This window comes from Bactrocera tryoni, unplaced genomic scaffold (assembly GCF_016617805.1).
Source record: "Bactrocera tryoni isolate S06 unplaced genomic scaffold, CSIRO_BtryS06_freeze2 scaffold_25, whole genome shotgun sequence".
NCBI classification, from domain to species: domain Eukaryota; kingdom Metazoa; phylum Arthropoda; class Insecta; order Diptera; family Tephritidae; genus Bactrocera; species Bactrocera tryoni.
Window position 1 is genome coordinate 21754648 of NW_024395977.1, and position 17798 is coordinate 21772445.

Here is a 17798-nt window from a genome sequence, read left to right on the forward strand (position 1 = left end):
GGGTCCAGATTATACTCATTCACAGCCATATTTACATTTTTGCCATCGTAACGAAAGTTTTTGCAAGGCAATTTGTTTGAGTTTATTTCATGGTTAAATGCTTTACGATGGTTTATTTAGTTATTTGAATCTGAAAGAAGTGTGCAAATTTCCCTTGAGACGATAAATAACAGATCGGGTTGGGATTTTATTCCAATTAAAGTAAGGAATAACTAAAAAGGCCTCGTTAATACTGCTGCGTAATGGGTCCGGTGCTGTTCCAATTTTATGATTTAAGAGATGTAAAAGCGATACGCGATGCTGTGAAGAACTCAAATGTATTTATGAACTTAGTTGGTCGTGAATTCGAGACAAAATTTTAAATTCAATGACGTGCTTGTGGAAGATGCACGTCGCATTGCTAGGTAAGCTAAAATTAAACTTCATTTCAAAAGATTTACCATGTAATTTTTTTTTTTATGGAATCAGCAAAGAAGCTGGTGTAGAACGTTTGATTATTTGTCAGCTTTAAACGCTAGTCCCAAACCAATGAGCTTTGTGTTTGAGGGTGGAAGTAACTTTTTGAAGAGCATATACTCCGGTGAGCACATTTGGGTATTGTACAAGCTATTGTCAATTGCGCTTAGGATCCCGATACTGCTGGTCAGGTGTATCAAGCTGTTGGGTAGGTTTTGAGCAAAATTGAATTTACATACTTTCTAATATGCTAAACACCCACCTTGCAGACCAAAGCGTTACCAGTTGAGCGAATTAATTGACTGGTTTCATCGTGTTATGCGCAAAAATGAAAAATGGTGGGGATACCGTCGTTAAGACATGCGTTGCGATCCTACCTTCTTATTGAAAGCCAAGTTCACTGAGCTTATCTGTCCTGGACAACCTATTGGTGAGCTACATACGGAACGTATCGATCGCGAATGTATTACCGATGTCGTTCCCTCCGACATACCGTGGTTGAAGAATTTTGGTGTACAATTGACCTCCATGGAAGAGCAAGTACCATGGGAATTGTGACCATATCGTGCTGCGCAATATTATGATGCCGAATTGGGAGAGTGGGGGGAACCAGCTCCACCAAAACCGATAGAACATCGGGAAGAACTACGCAAATAATAAACAACACTCATCAAATGAAAGTTGGCAGCGTTGGTGACCAAGCAGCGATTTGAAAAAGAAACATTTGCATCTACGCGAATTACAATTCGTCTTTACATCTAGTGAATTATGGTCGATTATGAATGGTGTGGAAGTTGATATTTAAACTTAAAAAAACAAATAAATGTAATTTGGCTAATAATGAAGCGCTATTAAAAATTAAGGAATTTGAGTTGTATTTTTAATTGGGCCAAACAAGTTATTATCGATTTGAATAATTTCAAACGGAATATATTTCGAACAATCATTTATTTTTTTAAATACTTTGCCAGTATTGCTACTGAGCATGGCAAAATAGTGTTGCGTAAGCTAATTTAAACTACTTTTTACTACTATATAGATATTGCAAATTCAAAAAATAATTTCTTTAAGAATCCTTTTTATTTAAAAAGTTAGCTTAGAACTAAAAAATAATGTGGTAAATCTGTTAGGATAATCAAACACTCCATTTGGGAATGAGTAGGATTCCTGATCGCCGGCATTTAGCTAAATTCTGCCATATAAAACGTGTATGTAGTTTGTGATTACAAAAATTTATACTTGAAATTCAGAAAACATGGATATTGTCATTATCTCTTGATTTATCTTACACCAAAAATTGGGTTTTACTGTTCAGACGAATTATTATGATATGTAATACCAAATTTTTCCACAATAGTTATCTCTTTTGGTACACTCATTATTAAAAATAATTTTCAATTTGTCCATGAATAAATTAACTACAACGCTTAAAAATATATAGCATATTTATTTATATCAAGAAGATATAATTAAATCTTTTGATAACAGCATTAAACTTCATTCTATAACAAAAATTGAAAATAGTATTTATACATGTACAAATATAGTACCTACTATAAATTTATAATTTTATATTATAGCATTTTCGCTTTCTGCAACCCGTTTTGACCTCTCGCCACCCTTATTCACCAGAAGTGGCCATGATGTTTTATTGTGAACGTACACTTGAGGGGTAGGTTAAGGACTGTGAATGGCTCTTTTTTCTATTGTGAATGGGACTTTCCCTACTCCTCTATACCATGCTGATGCTTTGAACTAATTTTCCAAAAAATTGAAAGTGTAGTTTTGGGGGAACCACCGAATTATGCAAATGTCAACTGAAATCATTACCACATCTCATATTTCTTGCAGTCACTATCAGTTTACCATTACATATCGCGATAGTAAGTTGTTGTTGATCATAAAAGAAGTTGAAAAGGGAAAAGTTTCAAAAAAATACATTGCTAAGAAATTTGGAATCCCTCCCATAGCTTATCTACGATTTAAAAAAAATGGATAAGCTTTTGACCAGTGTCTCAGATAATGCATCCAGTATTAAACGCAAGAAGCTTCGATCTTGTACCTTTGAGGATATTGACGAAGCAATGCTGAAATCGGTACACGCGGCACGTGGTAGGAATTTTCCTCTATCTGCACTAATACTGAGAGAAAAATTAAAACAATTATCTAAAGCATTGGGTCGCGGTACGAAGTTGAAAAGGGAAAAACTTTAAAAAAAAATTCATTGCTAAGAAATTTGGAATCCCTTCCATAGCCCATCTACGATTAAAAAAAATGGATAAGCTTTTAACCAATGTCACAGATAATGCATCCAGTATTAAACGCAAGAAGCTTCCATCTTGTACCTTTGAGGATATTGATGAAGCAATGCTGAAATGGGTATACGCGGCACGTGGTAGGAATTTTCCTCTATCTGTGGGTCGCGGAGAATTTTAAGTAAGTGTAGGCAGGCTTGAAGAATTTTAAAAATCGTCCCGTCATTGTTTAAAAAACATTGGATGGTGAAAGTGCTGCCGCCAATATCCAAACTTCAAATGAATGGTAACGAATGTCTTTCCAAAATTGTTACAAAAATATGACGACATCTTTAACGCCGATGAGACGGGTTTGTTTTTTAAGTGCTTACCAAATAAACGATGGCGTTTAAAAATGAGAAGTTCTTTGGGTGGAAAAACAGCAAAGAGAGGATTACTGTGATGGTGGCATGCAATATGACCGGTTTGGAGAAAGTTAAATTGCTTTTTATATGAAAGGCAAAGAATCCGAGTTGCTTCAAAGGAATCAAATCTCCATACGTGGATTATGAATTTAATACGAAAGCATGGATGACAAGCAAGATTTTCTTGAAATGGTTTCCGAAAGTTTGCTTTTCAACAAAGAAATGGTTTGCTTTTTGTTGACAACTGCACTGCGCACCCTAAGAATGTTAAGGACCAATTGAAAAATATTGAAATTGCTAATTTCTCACCCAACATGACTTCGTTACTTCAGCCAATGGATCAGAGCATAACATACGTAACATTGAAACGCATTTTGACAAAAATTTCGTCACAATTGAAGGAGAAAGAACCTCCCACGCGCATAAATTTTCTGGATGCCATAAGAAACTTAAGCAAAATAAGGGATGTCAAAGTAAAATCCGAGACAATTGTAAACTTCTTTAGAAAAGCAGGATTTGTAAAAGTTGGCACCACAACGAATAACATTATGCCTTAGCACGAAGAAAACTATCTGCCACTATCCCACTTCGCCTTTTTAGAATCTTTATTTAAAACAGTTGCTAATATTAATGCAGCATTTAAAGACTACAACAATGTTGACTGTGATGTCATTACCACATATCATCGAAAGTGTTCAAGAAAGTTTTGGACCACCAGCTATCTCAGGTAAAGAAACGATTATAAAGAAAATCCGTGGCTGATAATTTTCTGATATAAATAAGAAATGTTAAAAGGAACAACATATCTTTTTATTCTATATAGCGAATTTTCTTTATAGCGAAGTAATTTCCAGTCCCTTGGACTTCGTTATAGAGAGTTTCGACTGTATGCCTGTTTGTCAAATAGGCACATGTGCAAAAGAGTAATAATAACTGCAGACAAGTAGGCTCTGTAGTTTATATAGGTGCGAAGAGATGCGCTTATATTTAACATATGTATTTACATATATATATATAAACTAATTATTTACAGGAATAGAGCATAATTTAGCGACGTGCATATGCAAGAAGGTAATCGGCGTAGCTGTAGGTATATACGCACGTCATATAGGTAAATGCTAGTAACAAAATAGAGATAAATAACGTTCTCAAACATTCCCTGCAATCGCTGCTAGAAATAGAGAATTTGGCAGCGGTGCCTCAGGACGACAATTGATTGATCGACCAATTATGAAATCGCCTGGCGCTTAGAATAATCCTCTTACTGGGTCATCATTTAAAGCTACAATTGAGCATGAATTAATGCAAGCTTCAATCCTTACCAATAGCGTAATAGCTGTTGCGCGAGTTACATCTCAGGTTACGTCAACTGATGGCAAGCAGTCTGTTGGAATGTGCGGTATACCCACACATTGGGGCAGACTTAATTTGCTGATCTTATGGTAGAGTTAGCAGGAATAAAGGGATGTTAAACTTATTCCAGTGTGAGAGCGCCTCAAAATTAGCGTTTTTTATAACATTTTCCATTATGGCCAGATTGAACAAAATAACAATTTTTGGGCATTTATCAACCCAATACCCTACATTTAGTACGAATAAAAATTACTAAATAGTGTTTATTTATTATATGGAGAAACTATTTAAATCTTTTTAAAGAATATTATAACAACTGACTTTTGTCCTTTCAATACCCAATAATAGGATTTAAGCTTGTTAGCTCTCAATCATTAAACGTTCTTAATCATTTTCCATTGAAAATAAAACTATGATGCTTCAAATTACAAAACGTGTCATCAAATATCTTTAAATTTCACAAATTTATTTAATATTCATAGTTTTATATTTTTTATAAGTGGTCTTGATCGTTGCAACAAATCCCTCCGTTTACACATTTTTTTGGTAAGATTCCAATCTGGCCATCGCTCGTTTCCAATTGATAAACGTCAAAGCCTACTGAACTCGATTAGCTGTCAAAGTTCAGTAGGTTTTGACGTTTAGCAATTGCTCTCTCACTTCCAGTGAGAGAGGAGTTAAACATCTCTTTATCTCTGGAGTTAGTCTGATTCTTGACGTAGCACAAACCGCAACTGAGTCTAATTCTTCTCTGAGCACAAACTGTAACTCGCTTTTGGAGACGCCCGCCGACTCGCAAAATACTTTCCGGGTCCACATATGGGTTCATGTCTATCCTGAAATTTTATTTAAGAGCATTAATTGTTCTTGTATATTCCGTACCTTGAACTTCCTTTAACAGTTACAAGCAGAGCTCATTCATATACTTCAGCTGTTACAATCTTCGACCACTGACCTTTGTAGCGCGAAAGGAAGTGTCTTAGTCGCGCTTTTGTATTGAGGACGCGATCAAGCATGCTAAAGCTTTCGAAGAGAGGAATGCGTTGACCATACGCAGAAGATAAGCAATTGGTGTTGATTCTAACGAGTGGTTATAAGAGTACGTGAAATTTCTCAAACGTTTTTGAGACCTAAAATTGTTCTGGGATGCGTATTTGTTTAACATTTTTTTAAATATTTCACTACACAGAAATTAACCAATTGCCTGTGCCGAACACTTAAACTTGCGACGAAAAATTATCGAAAAAATAGAAAGGCGTGCGATCTCGATTTCAGTCTAAGTACAATTAAAATTTTTTATTCCAGTTCATATTTCACGTATCCTAAAACTTAAGCTAACGGGATAAAACAGTTGGCAATTAAATATGTATGTATGATTAATATTATTAGGGTAAGTATTTTTACAAAATAAAAAGAAAACTTTATAATTCAAATGTAATGTTTAAAAAATGTATTTAATTTTAACTTAATGCTTTTTCATTTTAGCTTTGGACATACATAAGTCGATTAACGCAACACCGGCCACCTTGACGGGATCAGGATCCTTCAACATCCATGGGCAGTAATGCGAGTTTATGAATACCTTGCCGTCTTGGTGGACGAGGACGAGGTCGTTGAGCTACAAATTGCGTGTGGGGTGCAGCCACTTGTTGCGTTCTTGAAGGCCCGTCATGTATGTTTTAGACCACTGTCGCCAAAACTGTTGCTTAAGAGAGCAAACAAGTTGCCATATCTCGCAGCAACGAATTGGGTCCACTGAGGAGGTAATGCTCGCAAGGAGCACCTTATCAGTAGATGCGCTGGGGTTAGTGTCTCGCCGGCGTTGGGATCCTAGCTCAACGGTGTTAGGGGTCGAGAATTGAGGATGGCCTCCACTTCGGCCAGTAGTGTTGACATCTCCTCCGTCGTGAGTAGAGCGTTGCCGAGTGCGCGAACGACCAGATGCTTGGTGGACTTCGCCGTCGCCTCCCATAATCTGCTAAAGTGCGGCGCCCTGGGTGATATAAGGCCGAAGCTGAATCCTTCTTCGACAGCGAATCCCATTAGTTCTGGGGCTTGCGCTAGAAAAGCCTCCTTCAGCTCGCGCAGCTTGCGGTCGGCGCTGACAAAGTTGGTTGCGTTGTCGCTGAATATTTTCTGTGGCATCCCTCGGTGACCAATGAACCTTTTGAGGGCGAAAATTAAATAATTAGTAGATAGGTCCGAGACGAATTCTAAATGTACTAATGTTTTGAAGTGAAGCAAACGAAAACTGCTGTTTAAGTTTTTACGGGTGGTCGTCCACGTATTTTTAAAGTTGTATATATAGGACCACAAAAATCTACGCCACATATCAGAAAGGTCGTAACGCTCGAAGTCTTTCAACTTTTCCCATTATTTGGTTTCGCAACTCCGGCTTGTAATGAAAGCAGTGTGTACAGTTTCTTGCGGTTCTACTGTAAGCTTCTCTGGTATTAATTAGCCATATGCGTTCTGGAAGAAGCGCAACCAACGCTTCTGCCCCAGCGTGGTGATTTCGAAAGTGCAGGAACCGTAAGGAAGTGATAACGAAATGCGAATTTTTAATCAGTAATAATGGGAATTTGGCATCGTGTGGGAGAAGTGCATTTAATAGGCGACATCCTTCTCGGATTAATTTAAAGGAAAGCGACATATCAAGTAGTCATGTAAGAACGGGTTGAGATTTTGCAAGTTTGCGGGTAGCGTCGTGCCTTTAGTCAGATTTTGGATTTCCCTGGCAAACTCAGAAAGTTCAATCACCTGGACCTGGTTCAATCACCGTGGAATGCTAATTGATGACAGCTGCAGTAGGTTGGCTTTGAAATTCTGTCAGCAATGGAATCGACTCATGCCAATCTAGTTTTTGGATCCAAAGCTCTTGCAATAAGATTTTTGCTTTGGTAACTAGTGGGGCTAATAATCCAAGAAGATCGAAAAGGCGGCCGGACACTGACAATATGTTCCATTTAGTGGCTCGCAGATCATTAAAATTATCATCTAAAACAAAGCGAAACAAATCCTCTTTCGGCAACCAATGGATTCCTAACGATTTAATGGAACTTTTGTCATTAAAGCTTAATGACTTTACAGTGCAATCACTGTCTAAAAAATTAGGGTGGTTCGAAAACCATTTCGTTAAGGTGAATCCGGGCGAGTTTAATATTTGTATTCCCTCACATCTCAAAAAATCTAGAGACGCAAAATTTTCGGACCCTGTTAATAAATCATCAACATAAAAGTTTCTTTTGATGGCCAATGAACCGAGTGGATATTTCATTGTATTGGCATCACTGAGCATTTGTAAACACCGTGTTGTGAGAAATGGTGCAGGCGTAGTGCCGTAAGTGACGGTGTTAAGTCGAAAAATTTAAATATGCTCTGAGAGATGCTCTCTCAACACAATAAGCTGACTTGTGTAAGCGAAAACGAAGAAGAGTTGAATACAATTCTTATTGTATGGTTTGGCCTACCATCAAAAGTTCATTCATTGAAATTTGAGATGAAGTACGACTCGAAGCGGGTCTTAAAACGCATTGATGCGGAATGAAATAGTGTGGCTCACTCGGGATCTTATTGGTCGTTGGGCTCATGTGACCCAGTGTTCTGTATTCATTCATAAAATCCAGATACATTTTACGAAGTTCTGGATCTTTCAAAGTTCTTCTCTCCACGGCCTGAAACCGCTGAATTGCGTTTTCATAAGAGTGACCGAGTAACTTACGGTCAGCTTTAAAGGGCATTCTGACTTGAAGCCGTCCTGAAGGCAATACTTGAGTTGTTTTCAAAAGAAAAATATCCGTTCCCAATTGGACGAAATAGCCAAACGAAAGAAATAATTCAAAATAAGCAATAGCACAATTAAAGAATTTAATTCGAAAAAATATTGTCCAATAATTAAATTTGCGAAAACACGCAACCTTGCTCAACATGAATCTACGCAACCTTGCTCAATATGAATCTACGCAACCTTGCTAAATATGAATCTACGCAACCTTGTCTGCGAAGATGTTCGAGCAGCAAGCGAAGCGGTGACAATCGGCGATCGTTTGTTCGTTTCTTTCGGCACAGCTCGGCTTTTCTACCAACAACACAATGTTGCCATGCTTATGCTGTTGTTGTTTTTGTAGAACAAAGTTTCAATTTTTGGTTGGTGACATATTCAATTTAAAATAAATTCTGTTGGGATTCGTACCTACGTGCTCGTCGTCACTTTTGAAGCGCTTACCACCAACACCACCATTGACACTTGAATTGCGTTGTCCTAATTATGGTTTGGTTATGCATGAAAGAAATATACAATGGATCGCCGATTGTTACCTCTTTCCTTGCTGCTGCTGCGCATATGTATGTTTGTATGCTTGTTCATTATTGAAGTTATACTGCTTTTTCTTTCCTTTGTCTTTCATTTCTGCGAATTCTCAACTATTTTATGTGCCCTTTTGTTGAAATACCCTACGTTGGTTCATTTTTTGGAAATCGACCCGCGATGACGAGGTATATCGTTTTATCTGACAGCGTGAGGTTTAAGAAGTTCATTTCTGATTTTGTCTTGTGGCATATTAGAAATGATGTTTCTTCGAAAATCGTTCGCTTACAACGGATAAAACGACTTCTGAGTGGTGATTTTAATGAATAAATTCCTTTTGGTTGAAATGCTCGGCGTTGGCCGTTGAAAAGTTAAGACTATACTTCTCAGGATCATTCATTTCTTCAAAGAAATTAGTGACCTTTAGAAATATGCATATTTGCATTATTTCGTTTTCATTTCCATATTCGTAGCAATAGAATTTCTATGGCATAAGTAAAGTAATGGCCACCGATTGTCACCCCTTGTCGCTGTAGCAGCTTCGCCTACAAACATGCGTAAATACATACGTATGTATGTATACGTATGATCGTGAATACATATCGACGCAGATTTTTGCGAGAAGCACCAGAAAGTTGTGCAATTTATGATTTTTAGCTTTTGCCATCGTCGCGAAAAGACGACTTGTTGGCAAATGTATGCTCGGGGAGATGTTACGGCCTCTGTTTTTATGAATGAAGCGAGATCGCTTGTGGAATTTGCGCCTGCGTTCATGAATGAAATCGTTTTTGTTGTAAAATGTACTACACTTGTTCTTCGCCAATTTGGCTGCCATATTGACTTGTGAAGATCAATTTTTTGTTGGTGACATATTCATATGTGTACACATGTGTATGTTTGTATGCTTGTGCATTATTCGGCAATGTATGCAAATATATGTACATGTAAGTAAATATGAATGTATGAACATGCAAGTCAATGCGCGCACATGTTATAAGTATATTGATAAGTCATGAAAATATGATTTCAATTTCTGAACGCGCACATGCGTATACATACACTTATATGAGCATGTGCAGATTCACAAGATAAGATAGAAGATGTATGCCTTTTAACATCGTATACTATACAAATAAATATTTTTCTTACTAATAGAAATTAAATTTATCACAGCAATATACATAATATACTTATACATAATTATAAAATGTGAATTTAAGTTTTCTAGTTTTCTTTCATACAAAATGATATGCATTTCTTGAAATATCACTAAGAAGTATAACTTCATCCGCGCGTAGGTGCTCCACGCACCTTTTTGTTTCGTTTGGTACTCGGAAAAATAGGTTCCTGGACACCTCTAAGAAAGCTTCTCCAAATATGAGTTTTTAATTGTAACGGGAAGGTCCTCCTACATACAGTTTTCTATTTTTTCTTATTATCAGATAGAAAAATTTATATCTCGCTTCCAACTACTTGAAAAAATATTTTGTTCCTTAGATTTTGTAAGAAATTGAATGCTCTACAAAAACCATCTATAATGATTTTTTCGTAAACCCAAACGGTTAAAAGATATTAACAGTTAAAGTTTGATTATTTTTGGGAAATTTTTTTATTTCTTATGAGTTTTATAACTCAATGAAAAAAATAATAATAAGAAAAAATAGAAAACTGTATGTAGGAGGACCTTCCCGCTACAATTAAAAATTCATATTTGGAGAAGCTTTCTTAGAGGTGTCTAGGAACCTATTTTTCCGCGTACCAAACGAAAAAAAACATTTTTTTGTTTTTTGAATCACTCTAATGTGTATATATGTATAACAATATATAATATATATATGTATGTATAAACAAGCGTTTAATGTGAAAAGGGAGAGCTAAAAACCGAAAGTGTGCTTACGTCCCTTTGGCACAGGATGCAGCGGCAGCACATTCCCACGGCGACCTAAGCAGCAGCGGATAGACGGCAGCAACGAAGTGATGGCAGCGGCGGAATTGTAGGAACTGTTTGTATCAAGGCTATTTCCTAAAACGCCAATAAAACTAACGGTAAATACATTTTTGGTCTATCCCATTCGTAGGGGCTACGAAAAGCAAGAGAAGTGAGACAATAGAAATACACCGACTGTGCAGTGAAAATAGCTTAAAAATTAGCTCTTATAATAAATTAAACTGCGATATAAAATCGTGTTTAATCCCTCCTTTTGCAACTTTCTTTGTTATTCATGTTATTCTACGAGGCATGCGTGCAAAAACGTAGTTTTTTTTTTTTTGCCAAAATGTTACAACTAAGCGAAAACACATCAACATAAGGAAAACATTTAAAAGATCATAAAAAAAAACTGACACATACGAACGCCAAACACTTTGAGGGTTTTACTATACTGACCTAGTACCATCACCTTGACTTGGAATTTCTCACCCCCCAGATTAGCTGTTGTACTGTGTAATTTATTTATCACGGCATATGTCCCTGTATAACTGATAATAAAATCGCAAAATGATGAAGAGCACAAGCACATTTGGAAAAGCTGCAGACCGACCTTCGTCCACCCGCTATTGCCGTCCTGTTCGAATTCAATTTGAAAAGGAATTAGTTTAATAAACCCTCAATGCACTAGATTTGCGCTAGATCCTGCAAAGGAATTAACTTAAAAATATTTCTGGTATTATCTTCCTTCGTCAGTCCATAAAATTTTAATTCACGCTCCTAATGTTATTCATTATGCACCAGTTTCAATTATAGAGCTCTCATACAAATCCGCTAAGTCAAGCAATAAGGACGTTAAGATGTATCGACTCCATCATTCATGAAAGAACTAACGGATCGCTACAAATCAGGACTTGCTAAGCCGATTGCTTTTGAGCTTAGATCCTTTCATCACCAGTCAAAGAAACTATCATGCTAAAGTAAATTAATTTTATTAAATTCAGTTTTTGATATAGTTGAATAACATTCAAACAAATCCTTTTTTAGCTTATCAAATTTTTTAATTTAATATAATTAATTAAAATTTGTTACCATCGGGGGTGGCAGAGTGGGAAACGGGAGAGGAAGATTTTAAAAAGCTTTGGCAAAAGTTTCACTTTCATATATGCAGTGGAAGTATTTTTGGCCGCTGATTCCATACAAGACCGACCACTGTGCGACGGTGCGATGACAGCAGCGGCTGAATATCAACAGCGATGGCGGCAGCGGAGTGATAACAACAGCGGATTGACGGCAGCAGCGACGTAATGGCAGCGACGGAGTTATAGCAGCAGTGGAGTGATGGCAGCAGCGGCCGAATACCAACAGTGACAGGATGGCAGCAGCGGAGTGATGACAGCAACAGCGATACTAACAACGACGGGATGGGAGCAGCGGTCTGATGATATCAACAGATAGCGGTGGAAACGGTTTGTCTTTTTTACCGGCACTTTGGTTTTCACCGGTTTTTAGGCTTTAAACAGTTTAGAAAAACGGTTTTTAGAAACTCTAACGTAACTTTGGGTAAAAACGTTTTGTGCCTTTATTTGCGCCCACCACTGTACCGCTTAAATAAATCACCTTTCGCATTGTACTTATCAAGAACCACCTTTTATATTCTTTCGTTGTTTGGTGAATTCCTCACTTTACGAGTGCGATCTTGATTCCAGTCTAAGTACAATTAAAAATCTTTATTCCAGTTCATATTTCACTTATCCTAAAACTTAAGCTAACGGGATAAAACAGTTGGAATGTAAGTATGTATGTATGTATAAAAAAGAAACTATACTCACCGTTCATTTTGTTAACTTATAGTAATAGCTTAAGGTGAGTATGATTGATATTATTAGGGTAAGTATTTCTACAAAATAAAAAGAAACCTTTATAATTCAAATGTAATGTTTAAAAAATGTATTTAATTTTAACTTAATGCTTTTTCTTTTTAGCTTTGAACATATATAAGTCGCTTAACACAACAGTACGAATAGCTTGACATTCTAGGCCTAACTTGCGCTTCCGTAAGTTTTGATACAACTGGATCTTCTTCCATGCAGAGACAACGTAAAGGTGGACCTGGCCACCATAGTGAATGAAGCCGAAGGGCTGTAGACACACAACGCATTCCAATGTAAGGTCAAGATAGTGATGTTGGAATCGCTTAGTTCAATTTCGGGTACTAATTTCGCTAATACCAGCAAGTCCCTTGGTGGAGTTTGAATTCAATGAACCACAGATTTAAATAAATTTAACATCTGGCCAATTAAACGAATACTTAGTCAACGGTCTGAGCTCAAAACTTTGCGCCCACGAGTCACATTACACTGTGGAACATTTTTGGGATTATTGTCTGAGGGGTGAGAAATTCCAAGTCAGGGTGATGGTACTAGGTCAGTATAGTAAAACCCTCAAAGGGTTTGGCGTTCGTATGTGCCAGTTTTTTTTATGTCTCTGTCGTAGATTTACCGAGTTTAACACAGAATTTAATCGCGTATCTTTGCTCTAACGAACACTGCATTTTCGGCATGCACCACTCTTACACATCGCGCGAAAATGTTTGTTCTGACTCTACCGAATCCAGTCGGTGCGCGCACGCTCCGAAGAACAGTCGTGGCGGAAGAAAATCAGTCCTTTTCCTTTCCGGACAAACCCTGTATACTTTTTCTTGCTGTGAAGGCCCGATTGCTGTCTGCAACCATGTTGTAGTTATGTATATACAGCACATTGACGTAAAGCACGATTTGCATTGTAAGGACTGCTTGTCATGCCATGCGTCGCGGCAGCCAACTCGAAACTATGTAGTAGTTCAACTAGGGATTTCCTCCACAAAATGCGTTGCCATTTGCTATGAAAGGGTTTGTTCTCCACCTAACACTTTGTTGACGTCAGCTGTTATTACTATGTGATAGCGTCGAAATCGATGAATAATATCTATAAGGTTATCTTGAATCCGTGATCTCGCAATTTATGTGTCGTTCAATGACACTGCGCTGGTAGTTTTGCACGACGCGTTGAATACCACACAAAATTTACCTGTTAACGCATGATGGGGTTTGTATTAGCATTGCGTCGGGTCAAATAAATCGTAATTGACTGCATGCATGTGACCGAGTGCCATGTACTCTCTCATATACATGATGTAATTGCTGCGAAGCACAGAATCACCAGCTAATTTTCGTTTAAGATAAAAAAACTGATGGCGTGTCAATTGATATACATCTTCTAAAACTAGGAAAATACTTGCGATCCGACAGAATTGGGGTTCAGCGAAGTGCTTGACCTATATGTCATTGCTGAGCCTGGTGTTGATGCTGAGACCGTTATTTCGGTTAATTTGGTGTACACTGACAAACAAAGCCCTTAACATAATTTTTTATAACGGTTTTTAAGTTCCACCATTTTGCATGAACATATGTATACTATTATGTATGTATGTTCGTATGAATGTTCGATGCTACACTTATTAAAGTCCGAAAATATGAAATCTTTTTTTTTAAGAAATACATTTGTATTTTCTATTTCTACTTTTTTTTATTTTCCACATACATTTTTTTCATCCATATAAAAATTTAAACAAATCAAGAGCTCAAACATGCCTAATATCAGCTCGAACCTACTGTTCAAATTACTTAAACAATAATATACAGTCCACTATCAGTTGACTGCATACAAAAATGCAGCAAACAAAAAAAATATGTGATAAGAATACAATACAGAAAAACAACGCTTATGGTGGTTATTGTATTCTTTATCATAAATCTTCAAGTGCCTTAGTCACACACACACATACATACATATCTGGCAACTTTTCTCGTGTACAGTTGTGCTTTCGTGCTCTTAGAAATTTGTTTAATTTATATAATATTTAAAACTTTGTGGTGAAATTATCTGAATTAAGTGATCCGTTAAGATAAGTATCACTATTATATTGTTTTATTAAAGCAATTGAAATTTACTTTAATTGCGTGTTGGCTAATTTTAATTTATTCCGCCGAGTAATTTTCAATTTGTTTTTGTGCTACATTTTAAATAGTGCAATTGTTAGTGTTAATTTATATTGCTTACTTAAATTTCTTTCTTGTTTTTTTCGTTTTCATCTTTGTCCACAGCTGTTTGTGAGTTTCTTACTTTTCGTGCATCTCAAACTGCTCGCTACAGTGGTTGTTACCTTTGATAACCAAATTTTTTATTGCATTAATTTGTTATAAATATTTTTGTCATTGCTCTTTTCACTTTTATTATTTAACATTTTTTATATTTTTATTTAATATTGTTTTTGTTCATTATGACTTCCGAACTGCTCTGTGAAAGACGAGTCGGAACGCTTTGTTTTTTGTTGGCTTTGTGATGGGCTTGCCCATCTTAAATGTGCTGGACTGACAGGTAGGATATTGATATTACTTAAAATGCAGACCAACAGAAATTTAATTGTTTAAAGTTTTTAAGCAGGCGCGTAATGGTTTCAAGGAGATTGGTCGTGAGCTTGAAACCCTTACTGAAAAATGTACCACTGTATCTTCCTTAAAAAGAATGCCCCCACCTACTATTGACCTCATCAATCTTTCAAGGAGAGAAGGTTCCGTTTGCTCAGGACACAGAGAAAACTGTTACTGAACACGGTAAGCGGAAAACTTCACAAGATCCGCCTCCAAATACTTCCAAGTCTGCTAATAAAAACTTAGTTATAATACCGCGGAAAAAGGTATTTTTTATCTCGAGACTTGCTGCGGATACCACAGTCGATGATATAAAAAGTTATATCTCGTCGAAATTAAAAATTTGAATTCAAATACAACAGAGATATTTCGTCGTTTAAGATCGACATATCTGCTGACAATTATCAATTGATACTTGACAACTCATTCTGGCCATCTGCAGTCTTTGTGCGCGAATTCGAGCACAAACGTGATAAGTCACATGTAGTTATCACTACAATGCCAAGAAATCCCGTGCAACAAACTAATTAACAATAATTCGCGATTATTTATTATCAAAATGTTAGAGGGCTTAATACAAAACTTACTGATTCGTATTTAAATAGCATTCATTGTAACTTTAAAATCATTGCTTTCACAGAAACTTGGCTGAAGCCCCACTTTTTTGATAATGAAATATTCAACAGTGAATTCGAAATCTTTAGATATGACCGGCTGAACAGAAAAGGAGGTGGTGTCTTGTTTGCTGCTCATTCTTCAATTCCATCTGAAGAAGTCGATATTCCGCATGCTGACTTCATAAAATTTAAGTGCATTCGTATTTGCGCTAATAGTGGCCATATCTACTTAACTTTATCTTATACTAGCTGACCCGGCGAACTTCGCACCGCCTAATTATTGGAGGCATATTTAGTAAGTCACAAACACACGACACAATACTTTTTTAATTTTATTGAAATTTGCTGCTTTCAGATTTTTAGGAATATTAAAGAATTATAGTATAGATGCACAGCAAAGAGACGTTAACATTTCTAGTGATATTTTACCATAGACAATTTTTTTTGACGATCGCCATGGTTAGGAAAAGAAGAAGAACTACATCTGTCATCGAGAAAATAAAGAATTCAAACAACTATAATATAGTTATAGTGAAGCTATATATCCCTCAACTCCTTAAAATGCATTGTCCGTTTTGTAAAAAGTGGATGGAAAGGCAGAAAAAAATAATAACTGTCCAGATTGTATTAAATTATTATTAAGATGCGACGAATGCTACAACATAATCGCTGTTACCGTCAGATTTTGTACCAAGTGTGGTAAGAATGTAGAACGAATAATACGCGTGAACAGGGCAAAAATACAAAAAATTATATTAAAGCAAAAGCTGCTATCTAAACCAAAACACGTTTCTGCAATGCCATCTTCATCATCTGAGGAGACATTCTGTGAATTAAATTTATCGGCCGAAGACATACAGGAGACAGGAAGACAGCCAAAAGCCCAACATCAAGAATGTTCTGGTAGATATTGATGTTATTGAAGACAGCCAGCAGCTCAACATTGATAATGTTCTGATCGAATCAGATTTGTCCGAGTCGCCTAGTACTTCCACCATATTATCATGTCCTGGCGAGCCAAGTGGTTCCCAAGTAGATGGAGCCAAGTTGATGGAAATAAAGAGTTACTAATACACGTTGACATTAAGGATCCAAATGCACATATTATATACATATTAAGTCATTTATTTATATTTATACACTTCATTTACAAAAATTTAAAATTTTCTTGGATGTGCTCGTTTCTGGACTGTGAACATGATAAACAAATCTTTGCTTAAATTAAATACAACACAGTTATGATCATATACAGTTAATTAATATAGTGCTTTCTGGTAGACAATATTTTTAGTTTTTTTTTTTTGCGGTGCGTAAATAAATAAGGATGTTGGTTTTCCGACACGCGAACACGCAACATATAATTGTCCATGTGCGAAACAGGGAAACTCTAAGTTTATTCCGCAAACTTGCAACGATTGGCCTTGCGATTTATTTATGGTCATCGCAAACCCCAGACGCACGGGAAATTGCAACCTCTTAAAATCAAATGGCAAATCCGTTGGAATCATAGGTATTCGTGGGATTAAGACATCCTCTCCTTTGTATTTGCCTTTGATTATTTTAGCTTCGATGATGTTATTCATGAGTTTCTTCACAACCAATCTTGTTCCATTGCAAAGTCGAGGTTGATTAATATTACGCAGCATGATGACAACTGACCCTACTTTTAATTTCAAATTATATGGTGGTAGTCCAATGAATTTAAAAATTCTGTAGGATAGTTGACTACGTCATCCTGGTTTGTGGCCGTGTCAACTGATTTGTACGTAAACAACTCTCCTGGAAGGAAATTCTGAATGGTAGCATTGAGATCATCGACATCTTTGTTTTTTGCTGCCAATATTGCTCGTTCACTTAGCCAATTAGTGGTTATTATATTGTTGTTTAATGTCCGGAAAAACACGCTGAATAAGCTCCTTTTTCGATTCTGTGAAGTGACAGAAATCTGTGGGAAAAGTCATTAATCCGGTCGAGCTGTCAACTGCGACCTTACCATTGCCAATATCCA

The 17798-nt window shown here is 36.6% G+C and overlaps 2 pseudogenes; both read left to right on the plus strand.

The window, feature by feature from the left end:
* The first annotated feature begins 230 nt into the window (after positions 1-230).
* Positions 231-1297, plus strand: LOC120780338 (annotated as a pseudogene).
* Positions 1298-8914: 7617 nt separating this feature from the next.
* LOC120780995 lies at positions 8915-9089 on the plus strand (annotated as a pseudogene).
* Positions 9090-17798: the final 8709 nt, after the last annotated feature.